The following is a 12,997-nucleotide window of genomic DNA, read 5'->3' as shown; positions in this document are numbered from 1 at the left end:
TATAGGAGGCGCAACTCATGCAAAGGTATGAACCAGGGAACAGAGCCGTCGTATTTTACGTTGTTTATGTAGTACGTGAATATGACTAGGCGTAGGTTACGTTCACGTCGTAGGCAGTGATTCGTCGTATCTTAGGGAGTAGTTCCGACGTGATTCTGCGCATGCGCACTGGGATGCGTCCACGGGACGGCGCATGCGCCATTCGTTTTAAGTACTTCTATGGCGCTTGGCCCATCATTTGCATGGGGTCACGCCTCATTAGCATGGCTCGCGCCCACTTCCACCTACGCTGGCTTACGCCGAGGTAACCCAGCGTAGATTTGAGAGCGAATGGGAGCACTGGCTTCCTGAATACTGTGCTTGCCTCTGTGCGCTGCGTCGGCATAGCGTATATTAGATATGCTACGCCCGCATAAATATGCGCCGATGTATGTGAATCCGGGCCAATGTGTTTTACTCCTACATAAAGCTTATTTGTGTTTCACTCCTATATGGAGCTTCTTCTAATAAGTTCCATGTTGGAGTGAAACGCGTTGTAGGTGTCAGTTGGTACATTTTGTGTATACTGCAGTGAATATGTGCATCGGCTTCCCCTTCTTTATCTGCAAGGTTTAAATTGCTGTGTATATGGAAGCATACATGCTTGTGCATAGTGCTGGTGACCTTTGTATGGTTATTGGACATTGGGCAGCACCATTCACTTTCACAATTTAAGAACAATAATTGCCAGCCACTTATTATATGAAATGCAGAACCCCTTCCCCTCAGCCATTGTCTGCTAGTTCAGACATATACCTATATATTTTCAGCACAGACAGCCAAGATATGAACAACAGATTGTGGGCTTGTTTATTAGAAAGCCTTATCTGCTCTTCAAACACAGGGTCAAGGAAGTGCTATTTATTTGCAAAATTAAGGATATTGGTGCTAGTAATGGATACAATTATATTTATAGTAAATTACAGTCCATATTGGGAATTGTTGATTAAAATACATTTTGTATGTGGTTTCTTATCTTCAGTGATAATATCTTTTTTCTTTACCTTGGTATCCCATGATTCTGACAATGCAGACATCAGACAGGTGCAATGCTCAGTATCTCCGGCTTGTTGTGCAATCTTGTCCTTGGAAGTGATTCAGTGATAAATGGATCGCCTCAGGTTAACATGTCTTACTTTGTTTTTTGACCTGGTATAGATTAGTTCTAAGTAATTTCTCGAACATGTGACAGTGACAACCTGTATTCACCTGGTTAGGTCGTAATTTAAAAACTTTATTTCCAGGAATTGGACAATCAAGAGTATACATGTTCCCTTCGTTATACAGTACATAGTAATAACCATACTGGTCAATCTACCTGGTAGTTGCTAATGAGCTGAAGCACCTGGCCAAGTCTACACAATCCTGTAAAAGCAGAACAAGATGAATGACAGCATTCAGTCTTTTGGGGTCGGAGTCTATCAGCATGGCACAACCTGCCTTGGGAATCTTTCCCAACTTTTTCTTGTAAAAGTGCTCCAAATCTGTCAGATTGCGAGGGCATCTCCTGTGCACATCCCTCTTCAGGCGAACCCACAGATTTTAATTGGATTCGGTTTGCGATGTCTGGCTTGGCCATTCCAAAAAAAAATGAATTGTTCTGGTCTGGGAGGCTGCCAAGAGACCTACAGCAACATTAACCACTTAAGGACCGCCTCATGTACATATACGTTAGCAGAATGGCACAGGCAGGCACATCAACGTATATATACGTCCTCTGCTTGACGTGGGTCGGGGGTCCGATCGGGACCCCCCCCCGGTACATGCGGCGGTCCCCGTGGCTTCAGGAGCGATCCGGGACGACGGCGCGGCTATTCGTTTATAGCCGCTCCGTCGCGATCGCTCCCCGGAGCTGAAGAACGGGGAGAGCCGTGTGTAAACACGGCTTCCCCGTGCTTCACTGTGTCGGCGCATCGATCGCGTCATTCCCTTTATAGGGAAGACACGATCGATGACGTCATTCCTACAGCCACACCCCCCCTACACTAGTAAACACATACACAGTGATCCCTAAATGTTAAAGCGCCCCCTGTGTTTAACTCCCAAACTGCAACTGTCATTTTCACAATAAAGAATGCAATTTAAATGCATTTTTTGCTGTGAAAATGACAATTGTCCCAAAAATGTGTCAAAATTGTCCGGGGGATATTTATTATAGCAAAAAGTAAAAAATATTGCATTTTTTTCAAAATTGTCGCTCTATTTTTGTTTATAGCGCAAAAAATAAAAACCGCAGAGGTGATCAAATACCACCAAAAGAAAGCTCTATTTGTGGGGGGAAAAAGACGCCAATTTTGTTTGGGAGCCACGTCGCACGACCGCGCAATTGTCTGTTAAAGCGACGCAGTCCCGAACTGTAAAAATCCCTTGGGTCTTTAGGCAGCATTTTGGTCCGGGGCTTAAGTGGTTAAAGGCGCTGCAGGAATTCCTGGCAAGTACCTATCTGCCGCAGCTTTTGCCAGGTGCTATTATTATTATTATTTTTCAAGATTTATATATTCCCAACAGTTTGTGCAGTGCTTTACAATATAAAGAGACAGTACAAGGGCCCTGCTCCTGAGAGCTTACAATTTAATTACTTTAAGCAAAAAATATATATAAGCTATCCTTTCGTGAGTCTACTAATGCCATTGATCGTTATTTGCAACCAGCCGTGCAGAAAACTTGTGCGTACTTGAAAGATACGAAAGAAATGCTGAGACTTCTGGATAATATAGATACTGACGGACCACTCTTGATGGCGACGGCGGACGTATCCTCTTTATACACCATCATCCCCCACCATCTGGCTTGTGATGCTACGAAGTGGGGTCTTCGTAAATACACCAAGCTCCCATGCCTCCAAAGGAAATATTTGATCAAGAGTCTGGACTTTTGTCTGAAACACAGCCATTTTTGGTATGGGAATCAATATTACTTACAGCGAACTGGGGTTGCTATGGGGGCTAAGTTCGCACCCAGCGTAGCAGGACTCTTTATGTCCAAATGGGAGGAAGAGGCCGTCTTCTCTGACGCTCCACCAGATCTTCTATTGTACAAAAGGTACATAGACGACATTTTCGTTCTATGGAAGGGTGACCGTCAGTCGCTCATATCGTTTTTTAAGAAACTAAACGATAATTATGTCAATATTGTTTTGACTTGGCAAATTGAAGAGAAGATGATACCATTCTTAGATTTGGAAATCAGCCGGACGAACAATATGTTTAGCACGAGGACGTTTTTTAAAAATGTTGACCGTAATAGCTACCTCCCCATCACCAGCTGCCACCACAAGAACTGGCTTTTTAACATACCTAAAGGGCAGTTGGTACGGTTACGGCGGAATTGCACGATCACTGAAGAATTTCAGATCCAGGCCAACAAAATAGGCGATAGGTTTATAGAGAAGGGATATGAAGTAACCTTTATCCAAGACAAAATAAGAGAAGTATCTGAGTTACCAAGAAGCCAACTTCTCGAAACCCGCAGGCCTGTTAGCAGGAAAGACCAGGTTCCTATTATTTTAGAATTTAATGTACAGCACAGAAAAATAGAGAAGATCATTCTACGCCATTGGCATATTCTAAAGTCAGATCCGGGCCTAAAGGAGATATTGCCTGATAAACCAAGGTTTATGTACACACGAGCGCCCACTTTGCGTGACCAACTGGTCAAGAATGTGATTGATCCTCCCAAAAAAGCATTCTCCTTCTTTACGGGAAAAGGGTTTTACCCCTGTAAGAGATGCTATTCATGCATCCATACCCACAAACCTAATCTGAAAGTGACCAAGTTTCAGTCCAATAGCAATGGGACTCAATATGAGGTCAAAGAATTTATTGGGTGCAACACTGAAGGTGCGGTCTATTGTCTGGAGTGCAGTTGCGGCCTCCAGTACATTGGGCGCACGAAAAGGCTCTTGAGAATTCGCATTAAGGAGCACGTCAAAAACATTGAAAGCGGTTTTCCAAAACACAGTGTATCCCGCCATTTCGCTGAAGTACATCAGAATGATCCTACACATTTAAGGTTTTGGGGGATAGTGCCCTACTCCAGGCCTTGGCGTGGCGGCCACAAAGTTGGAACACTGAGCCAAATTGAGTCTAAGTACATATTCTCCATGGACACTTTTGCACCCAAGGGTCTGAATATAGAATTTGACCTTAATTGTTTTCTTAGTGATTTTTGATTTTATCTTGCATATGCTCTCTCTTATTTATATGATCTAGTTGGCATCTGGCTGTACGTTAAATGCTGCGGTACATCATGCCTCCTTTGGTTCGGGCCAGATTCTCCCACTTTTTGAATACAGGTTCTCTCTTGTTACCCGACCCTGTCCCTCTTATAGTCTCCATTTTAAAATATTCCAAAACTATTTTAAACTGTTTTATTCAATATAGTCACCACCACCATAAAACCACTGAGTGTTGCCTCACCCCTGGTATGTATGGCAATTTGCCATTTACCTACTGGCACCCAAGCCCCCCCTTTTTTTACATGCCCTCCCTCCCTGCCCTTCCCACTTCCCCCCCCCCTTCCCGTTATCACGCCCCTTGTGGTAGGTCCTTCTTTGGAGTATTAGCCATCTACAACATAAGGTACACCATGTATCACTTTACTATTTCCTCAACTCTGAGGGGGAGGAGTGTATTACACGTCTGACTGGGTTGCACTGTATGTGCATCACCCATTCCTACGTACCAGTCTTTGTCGCATGGTTACATACCTCATACCACATATGAGGCTAGGATTTTATGGATTAGGCCGCCAGCTCATATATGTTTCACACTCCCCTGTCCCGGTTTTTATGGTCACTATTTTTATGGTCACTATTTATTTAAGCTAGGTATCTGGCACTTATGGACCTTTATCAATACGGTTCACTTAGGGAGACATTTATATCTCCATGCCAGTCCCTTTCCTTCCCTTCCTCTTTTAAATTCCTCCCGCCCATACCTCACCACCCCCATCCCCCTCCCGATAAGTCCCAATATTCCTTTATGTTTGCCAGTAGTGTATTGGTTTGGGCCATACAGATACTTCGATCTCTCACTGCCCAGATATGTACCTATCTGGCATCCCTTACTACGGTTCCACACCGCACACTCCCATACCAGGTTATGGTTATACGGCCCCTCCCCCTCTCCCTCGCCCTTTCCACCTATCAATATGCTTTCCCCCTTTTTTGCATTAGGTTTCCCATATTGGCATTAGGGCTTGTTCACCCTGACATCTCACTGCCGGTCTGCTTAGATAAGACGCCTATAGTGCGTTTTATACTTTGTGCATCCCTTCATTTCTTATTTACAAGCGCCGCTTGCAATGTATAGCACGGCGCAAGCTGACCATAGGCAGTGCTGTCCCTATTATAATTCATGAGCTTCGACAAAATGGCCGCCGGGTGCTCATCAATACAGACTATAAATGTCTGTCCATGTGTCCCCTACATCATCCCCTGATGAAGTCACGTGACCGTGACGATACGCGTCGGGATTGGCAGGCAGGACACACTCCAGCATCTGACGAACAGACACACAAGTTCGCCACTCGTAAGATTGTTGCAGAGTTCCTGAGTTTTTATTGGAGTTTTTACTTTGTTTTTAATAAACCTGTTTGTACCGCTGACTGGGTTACACTATGGGTGTGTTTTTTTCACTTCTCCCCCATCATCATGCCATCTGAGCGTTCCATCTGAGGTATTGAGAGAGGAATAGGAGTTGCTACAAGCCCATACCAGCTGGGATATCTCCATACACTGTGAACCTTTGGGGAGACCAAACAGCTAGCCCACGATTCCTAAGATCTAGCAGGAGGAAAAAATAGAGGAAAAAACAGAGGGACTAACGAGTTCGGTGCTCGTGGATACGAGCCTGAGATCTCTCACCCACATGTGAGTGCATTCCCACTCGCCAAGACCCCAATTACCAGCCCCCTCTCTGACGTTATTTCACCATCAGCCTTTTGTTGTTTTTTCACTTTGTTTTTTCATGTAACACACCGGAGGGAGATTTGTATTTGCTACCTAATTGTGGACTATACCAATCCAGACCAGGCTGATCCAAATACATTGTGGTTAATTTGAGGTGAGCAGCTGGGTCCACCAGAGGTGTATACATGTGATCTTGGTGTTGGCTCAACTACTCTATTCCACCTATACTCCGGATCCAAGGGTCTTGTATGTACTTTTTCTAGAACTATTTTCCGTGTCTCTTCCTTAAGAGTGTGTGTTTTTTGCATTATCATTTATACAATATCTGCACCGTTTGAGATTGGATTCACTTTTGATGAAATACACCAATACACGGCAGGATTGTGCCAGATCTGGACTTTTTTAGAGTGCCGTGTTCTATCAAGGATTGTCTTTTCATTATTTTTATTTTTATTATTGTTATTGTTACATAATATTATCCCCACTAGTCACCTTGTAGCTTTATCACCCACCTTCACTTCTTTTCCCATACTCTACAGCGCAAGTATTTATTTGTTATAAAAAGCAGGGGTCGTCTTTTATACGCCGGGTCATCTGCTCAGATGCCTGCTGGATGTGCGGTAATACTTTATGTAGCTTTGGCTACATAAGTATATACTGCTTAGCCAATCCCAGTGAGCGATGTATTCAAATAAATACAGAGCCTTCTCGGATTGGAGTAACAACCTCTGCCGATCCGAGCAGGCTACATACAGTAGCCTGCTTGGACTGGCTTTCAGAGACAGAGAGGCGTGGGCTGATGATACAGCCTCTACCAATCCAAGCAGGTTTTGTATTCATTAATACAATACATTGCTCGCCGTGATTGGCTCCAGCTCCAGCAAGAAGGAAGAAGAATATGACTCCAGAAGGAAGAAATATGAAGCGTCGGAAGCCTCGGGAAGGGGGGTCGTTTTATACGGTGAGTACAGGCAAAAAAAACATTAAAAACTGTAAAATTAGGGGGTCGTCTTATACGCACGGTCGCCTTATATACCGGCAAATACGGTACCTTTACAACCCCTTTAAGTTTACTATAGCTATTCTCTCCTTCTGTAATCCATCTTAAAAGAGAAGTTGAGTTTTTTTTTGGGGGGGGGGGGTGTCATACTTGCCTATGGATGCAGCATTGGTCCGATGCTGCATCTGTCCCCCACCAGCTCTAAGGCTGAGGACCGAGCAATCAAACACAGCTGATCGCTTGGTTCTAAGTGCTCTGTGTGCCTGGAGCTGGTGACTGTTAGACACCGGCTCACTTCTCTGCCCCCCCCCCCTACACTCACTGGAGCGTTGGGCTGTGGAAGGGTGGGAGCAGCTGGCTCAGGCTCTCAGCAACTCATGGAGAGGTTGAGCCAGGTGCCGGTTCAGGCATGTGGGTTGATCCTGACCATATGGTCACAATCGTTTCCCAGCCTGAACCAGCTCTGTGACATCGGCTGATCGCAATCTTCAGCCCGCTGTCTGCTGAAAACGGATCACAGGAGTACAGAGCAAACTGCACTCCTGTGATCCATGAAGTACAATCAAATGAGCTTTGGCTTTTCTTCTACTTTAATATAGTAACGACAGACAAAAATACACCTTTGTAAATCAATGACATATTTGCAGCCACATAACACGGGAATTCTTCTGTTGAAACCATCCATAGTAGAACACTAGTTTTCCATTTTGTATACCCTTTAACTTTAATAAGCATTCTGCATTCCAAGCAGATTACAAACAAGAAATGAAAATGGTTTTATAGTGGATATGAACATTTTCATCAGTCACATCTGTAGAAAGAGATAAAATATGTTTAATATATCTATTTTTGCCTGATCCACTGCAGAGTATCGGCCTCAAGAGAATTATTCAGGGGGAAACCAATGACAGAATTTAAAAAATAAGTGCCCAGAAATAGTACAGAAATAAAAAATGAGATTCTGCGATTGCCAAAGGCACCTTCAGGACAGAGCTCTCCACATCAATTTTATGTGATCCAGTGCACCTCATGTACAGCGTCAGGTTGAAAGACTAGTACAAATCTAGCAGTAAAGATTATTTCTCCATTTAATTGGATTTGAACATACTGTATGTCTTTAAAGGCATTTATATCCGTCTGCATAATTCTAATCTGAAACTTTAAGGTGCAAACATATCTTGCTGGGTTGCAAACAAACTAGGTTTCGATGACGTGAATTTACTTGGTAGAGATCCGTAATGTTTGTAAACATGCCTTGTTATCCCAATCATTTATGAATTTCTCTAGATTTATATAGGGGATTATTCAGGACCACGCGTGGCTGTTGCATGTAGGAGAACTTATGCCCTGTACACACGATCAGTTCATCCGATGAAAACTGTCTGATGCATTTTTTCATCAGATATCCGATGAAGCTGACTTTCATCAGTCTTGCCTACACACCATCAGTTAAAAAACTGATCATGTCAGAACGCGGTGACGTAAAACACAACGATGTGCTGAGAAAAATGAAGTTCAATGCTTCCAAGCATGCGTCGACTTGATTCTGAGCATGCGTTGATTTTTAACCAATGGATTTCCCCACAGACAATCGTTTTTTTCTATCGTTTTTTTAACCATCAGATAATTTTAAAACAGGTTCTAAGTTTTTTCACCGATGGAAAAAAAACTGATGGGGCCCACACACGATCGGTTCTTCTGATGAAAACGGTCCATCAGACCGTTTTCATCAGACGAACCGATCATGTGTACGCAGCATAAGACTGGGAATCCACTTTCTTTGCTATGCTTCCTGCTTGCAAATGTTTTTGAATTATCAAACTCTATATATGATGCATCTCCTTTGACATAGTTGTGGGGCATTTATTATATGGACATGGATCTTTGTGTTGAATTTCCAGTTTTTTATACTTAATTAAGGGAAAAGTTTTGAACAAATCTAATTTACAAGAAGAAGAAAAAACAGCGAACCTCTGAAGTTCGTTCTACATATTATACCTAGATCTAAGTCTGTTTTGCTGTCTGTATCTGGTTATCCACATAAAATCACTTCCCCCCATTTCTTGTCCTGTGATCAAGGAGCTGATAAATAAAGGGAAATCTCCATGAAGATCTTAGCAGTAAGAGCCTTCTAAAGTTTCTCCACTCTATCAAAGCTAAATTAAAGGTTTTGGCCATGGTTGGGCTTTAGCTGAAGTAACTGACAGTAACCAACCTGAATCCATCCTGTACTGGTTTTTAATTCAGCAGAGGGAATTCTGTGTGTTTGCTTCCATACTTTACTGCACTTAATTTACAGTATCTCACAAAAGTGAGTACACCCCTTACATTTTTGTAAATATTTTACTATATCTTTTCATGTGACAACACTGAAGAAATGGCACTTTGCTACTATTTTATTATTATTATACAGGATTTATATAGCGCCAAGAGTTTGCACAGCGCTTTACAACATCAGGGAAGACAGTACAGTTACAATACAATTCAATACAGGAGGGATCAGAGGGCCCTGCTCATTAGAGCTTACAGTCTAGAAGGGAGGGTTAAGTGGAACAATAGGGCCTCAGTTTGGGGCCATCTGTGGGGGCTATTGACCCAGAGAAATCAGGGGACCTTTCCCTTTATTCCTACCTCCCCTACGCCCTTACCCCCCCTTTTTTTATCTCCTGTCTGTCTCCTAACCCTGCTTCTCTCCGCGTTGCACCTTCTGTAGTTACTTCACTTTGAAATGCAGCTTCTATTGAGAGAGTCTCATACTCCATGGTAGCCATCCCCCTATTTTCCCAGAGATTCCACTAACCACATTTTGTTTTTCCTTTAACCCCCTCGCCCCTTTCCTTTTTTTTTTTTAACAAGTCTGTGGCTCCAGATATTTCTACTCTTACACAGCTGACCCACTGGGTTCTGTTGTCACCAGTTCTCCTCTATGGTCAACAAGGAATTGTTAAATATGGTGTGACCCATTTTGTCTCTGCATTGTTATGCGTAGACTTTTACTGTTTCCTATCTTTATGCAATTGTTATACGCTGGACATTTCTTGTTATTGTTCTTCATTAAATTATTAGTGGAAGAAAAATGAAATTGTACCCCATGTCGCTTTTTTAATCGTGTTTTGCAGCATCTTAAAGCCCCCAAAGAAGTCTGTTTCCTCGTTTTGCTGTCTGAGGTGCGATATGCTTTCAGAACGCTTTTCTGACAGCAATAGACAGGCGGTGAGGAGGCATTGTATCGCACATGAGTTTGGAAAGCAACCATGAGCTAGTAGCAGATAACATTTTAGGCTTTTTTTAGACCTTTGAATTAACTAGACTTGTATGGATCAGGTTTATTAAATGGGAAAAATACTCTGCAGCCTGTAAACTTTTTCCACTAGTCCCCCAAAATTGTACGCAGGCATAATCATATCGCCACTTCTGTCAGTTTAGGGAACTATAATATATAGATGTATAGATACAGGATCTATAGCTATATACAGTGGGCCAGATTCAGAAAGATCAGCGGATCTTTCTGCTGGCGTAACGTATGTAATTTACGTTTTACGCCGCCGCAAGTTTTTCAGGCAAGTGCTTTATTCACAAAGCACTTGCCTGTAAAGTTGAGACGGCGTAGCGTGAATCACCCGGCGGAATTCAAATTCGGCAGGTAGGGAGCGTGTATCATTTAAATGAACCGCGTCCCCGCGCCGAACGAACTGCGCGTGCGCCGTCCGTGGAATTTCCCAGTGTGCATTGCTCCAAATGACGTCGCAATGACGTCATTGGTTTAGACGTGAACGTAAATTACGTCCAGCCCCATTCACGGACGAGTTACGCAAACGACGTAAAATTTTGGATACGCCACCTAGGGGACATGTTTATCTTTACGCGGCGTATCTCTTACTGAAACGGCGTATCTTTACTGCGACGGGCAAGCGTACGTTCGTGAATCGGCGTATCTACTCATTTGCATATTCTACGCCAAACTCAATGGAAGCGCCACCTAGCGGCCAGCGTAAATATTGCACCCTAAGATACGACGGCGCAGGCCGTCGTGTCTTAGGCAGGTTTAGGTGTATCTCAGTTTGAGCATACACTTAAAAATACGGCGGGCTTAGATTCCGAGTTACGTCGGCGTATCTACTGATACGCCGGCGTAACTCTTTGTGAATCTGGCCCAATATGTATTGTGAGTCTTAAGAACGATCTCTTTCATGAAGGCAAAAGGTGATTTTTACATTGCTGTCTAGGTCATTTGTAGAAAAGGCCTACAGATGAATTTAACAGGTGTGGTCGTTAAGACTTTAGTGCACCACTAAAAGTACAGCAAGAACAAGTGGCGGGGGATTTGAGAAATTTTACTTGCTTTATTTGCATGGATATGTTTAGGGGGTGAGGTTTTGCAAAAGTGAACTTGCTGTGGTTCTGGCAGAAACTTTTTTTACTATGCAGTACAGTAAAAAAAAAAAACTTTCTGCAAGCAGCTTTCCCTGCAGCCCCCCTAAATACATACATGAACCCAATCTCGATACAGTAATGTGCTTATTGGCTCAGATACAGAAGCGGGAGCGATTGGCTCGCACTTCTGTCAATCTAAACCAGTGACAAGCGATCAGGGGGCAGGGCTGAGCCATGCTCTGTCTGTATTTTGGACACAGCAAGCGGTTGCTATGGGAGGGGGGTCCACAATGCTGGCGGGGGACTCAAGAAGAGAAGGATCGGGGCTGCTCTGTGCAAAACCATTGCACAGAGCAGGTAAGTATAACATGTCCAGTGTTACTCAGTATACACAAGTATGACATGTTATTTATGGTAATCAGTGGAAAAACCATTGCACAGAGCAGATATTAAGTATAACAAGTTATTATTTTAAAACGATGTAAAACAAAAAAAAAAATTTAATATTGCTTTAAGCAAGCCCCTAGTAACAAACCATGACAGTGCCAATAATGTCTCTAATGAATGGTATGATGCATTTAACATCGGCATGGTCATACTGTTATTATGATAATCACATAGTTATTCTGTGAGTTCAGTGCTCTATAATAAGAAATCATAGATGGGCAGCAGGAAAGTTGGTGTAACGACATTGATGTAAATGACACCGCGCCACAATAAATGGCTCTGCTGGAAATTAGAGGTCAGAAAGAATTAGCAGGTGGTAAGTGAGAGAGCACTTTACGCGGAATCTAATGGTTAGTCTGCTATGTAGTGTTCACCTGATTGCTGCCTGTAAGGTCATCCATAATACTGAGATGTGAAGGTAATAGAATAAAATTGCAAAAAGAATGTCGGCAACTCGATTGCTTCTTCTTAGGCTGCATTCACACCTAGGCGACAAAACGCCTGAAGCGCGACGCTACAATACGCTGGAGGGGAGAGATAACCTGATTCTCTATGGAGATGGTTCACATCTCCACGCCGAACACCGAAACGCCGAACGCCTGAAGCTCAAATAAGTCCCGGACCCTTTTTTGTCGCGGCATATCGGGCGGCTTTGGCGTTCTCCATACCCGACAATGACCTATACAAAACCGCGGTAAAACGCACTTTGTCGCGGCAAATCGCAGTAAAAAACGCCGCAATTTGTCGCGGCAAATCGCGGTAAAAACCGCCGCAAATCGCCTACGCTAAGGTGTGAATGCAGCCTTAAATCTTTATTGAGCACAAACAGCAAGAAGAAGCAATCGAGTTGCCGGCATTCTTTTTGCAATTTTGATGTATGGGACACAATGGCCTGAGCACCGTTATTCAGCTCATCATCCAACAAACATGCGGTAGAGCTTGGGTGAGTTTTTGTCTATAATAAAATCTTTTACTACCCAAGTTATTATGGTGGGTTGTTGAAGTGAATTGGGGCCACACATATGAGTGGATGCCACAATCAATGTCTAAATGTGGTAGAGATATAAAGGCCCCATCCATTCATAAGTCCAGTGCATATGCACATGCCCATTCTCTGCACAGCTACACTAAGGCCCCATACACACGAGAGGATTTATCCGCGGATTTCCATGCGATGGAGTGTACTCACCATCGAATCGAAATCCGCGCCGAAATCCTCTGGCGAT

The 12,997-nt window shown here is 43.3% G+C and overlaps 1 protein-coding gene across 1 annotated transcript in view; it reads left to right on the top strand.

Moving 5' to 3' along the window:
* The window catches only part of CRYBG3 (crystallin beta-gamma domain containing 3), a 247,633-nt gene that overhangs the window by 220,917 nt on the left and 13,719 nt on the right, over positions 1 to 12,997 (top strand). The window lies entirely within an intron of this gene.

This window comes from Rana temporaria, chromosome 2 (assembly GCF_905171775.1).
Source record: "Rana temporaria chromosome 2, aRanTem1.1, whole genome shotgun sequence".
Lineage (NCBI taxonomy): Eukaryota > Metazoa > Chordata > Amphibia > Anura > Ranidae > Rana > Rana temporaria.
This window is presented reverse-complemented; position numbering and strand designations above follow the sequence as displayed.